The following is a 2,225-nucleotide window of genomic DNA, read 5'->3' as shown; positions in this document are numbered from 1 at the left end:
AGTTCTGCTCACACATTTTCTATAGGATTGAGGTCAGGGCTTTGTGATGGCCACTCCAATACCTTGACTTTATTGTCCTTAAGCCATTATGCCACAACTTTGGAAGTATGCTTGGGGTCATTGTCCATTTGGAAGACCCATTTGCGACCAAGCTTTAAGTTTCTGACTGATGTCTTGAGATGTTGCTTCAATATATCCACATAATTTTCCTCCCTCATGATGCCATCTATTTTGTGAAGTGCATCAGTCCCTCCTGCAGCAAAGCACCCCCACAACATGATGCTGCCACCCCCGTGCTTCACAGTTGGGATGGTGTTCTTCGGCTTGCAAGCCTCTCCCTTTTTCCTCCAAACATAACGATTGTCATTATGGCCAAACAGTTCTATTTTTGTTTCATCAGACCAGAGGACAGTTCTCCAAAAAGTACAATCTTTGTCACCATGTGCAGTTGCAAACCGTAGTCTGGCTTTTTAATGGCGGTTTTGGAGCAGTGGCTTCTTCCTTGCTGAGCGGCTTTTCAGGTTATGTCGACATAGGACTCGTTTTACTGTGGATATAGATACTTTTGTACCTGTTTACTCCAGCATCTTCAATAGGTCCTTTGCTGTTCTTCTGGGATTGATTTGCACTTTTTGCACCAAAGTACGTTCATCTCTAGGAGACAGAACGCGTCTCCTTCCTGAGAGATACAGTGGGGCAAAAAAGTATTTAGTCAGCCACCAATTGTGCAAGTTCTCCCACTTAAAAAGATGAGAGAGGCCTGTAATTTTCATCATAGGTACACTTCAACTATGACAGACAAAATGAGGGAAAAAAATCCTGAAAATCACATTGTAGGATTTTTAATGAATTTATTTACAAATTATGGTGGAAAATAAGTATTTGGTCACCTACAAACAGGCAAGATTTCTGGCTCTCACAGACCTGTAACTTCTTCTTTAAGAGGCTCCTCTGTCCGCCACTCGTTACCTGTATTAATGGCACCTGTTTGAACTTGTTATCAGTATAAAAGACACCTGTCCACAACCTCAAACAGTCACACTCCAAACTCCACTATGGCCAAGACCAAAGAGCTGTCAAAGGACACCAGAAACAAAATTGTAGACCTGCACCAGGCTGGGAAGACTGAATCTGCAATAGGTAAGCAGCTTGGTTTGAAGAAATCAACTGTGGGAGCAATTATTAGGAAATGGAAGACATACAAGACCACTGATAATCTCCCTCGATCTGGGGCTCCACGCAAGATCTCACCCCGTGGGGTCAAAATGATCACAAGAACGGTGAGCAAAAATCCCAGAACCACACGGGGGGACCTAGTGAATGACCTGCAGAGAGCTGGGACCAAAGTAACAAAGCCTACCATTAGCAACACACTACGCCGCCAGGGACTCAAATCCTGCAGTGCCAGACGTGTCCCCCTGCTTAAGCCAGTACATGTCCAGGCCCGTCTGAAGTTTGCTAGAGAGCATTTGGATGATCCAGAAGAAGATTGGGAGAATGTCATATGGTCAGATGAAACCAAAATATAACTTTTTGGTAAAAACTCAACTCGTCGTGTTTGGAGGACAAAGAATGCTGAGTTGCATCCAAAGAACACCATACCTACTGTGAAGCATGGGGGTGGAAACATCATGCTTTGGGGCTGTTTTTCTGCAAAGGAACCAGGACGACTGATCCGTGTAAAGGAAAGAATGAATGGGGCCATGTATCGTGAGATTTTGAGTGAAAACATCTTTCCATCAGCAAGGGCATTGAAGATGAAACGTGGCTGGGTCTTTCAGCATGACAATGATCCCAAACACACCGCCCGGGCAACGAAGGAGTGGCTTCGTAAGAAGCATTTCAAGGTCCTGGAGTGGCCTAGCCAGTCTCCAGATCTCAACCCCATAGAAAATCTTTGGAGGGAGTTGAAAGTCCGTGTTGCCCAGCAACAGCCCCAAAACATCACTGCTCTAGAGGAGATCTGCATGGAGGAATGGGCCAAAATACCAGCAACAGTGTGTGAAAACCTTGTGAAGACTTACAGAAAACGTTTGACCTCTGTCATTGCCAACAAAGGGTATATAACAAAGTATTGAGATAAACTTTTGTTATTGACCAAATACTTATTTTCCACCATAATTTGTAAATAAATTCATTAAAAATCCTACAATGTGATTTTCTGGATTTTTTTTCTCATTTTGTCTGTCATAGTTGAAGTGTACCTATGATGAAAATTACAAGCC

Source organism: Salvelinus namaycush, unplaced genomic scaffold (genome assembly GCF_016432855.1).
Source record: "Salvelinus namaycush isolate Seneca unplaced genomic scaffold, SaNama_1.0 Scaffold1354, whole genome shotgun sequence".
In the NCBI taxonomy this organism is placed as follows: domain Eukaryota; kingdom Metazoa; phylum Chordata; class Actinopteri; order Salmoniformes; family Salmonidae; genus Salvelinus; species Salvelinus namaycush.
This window is presented reverse-complemented; position numbering follows the sequence as displayed.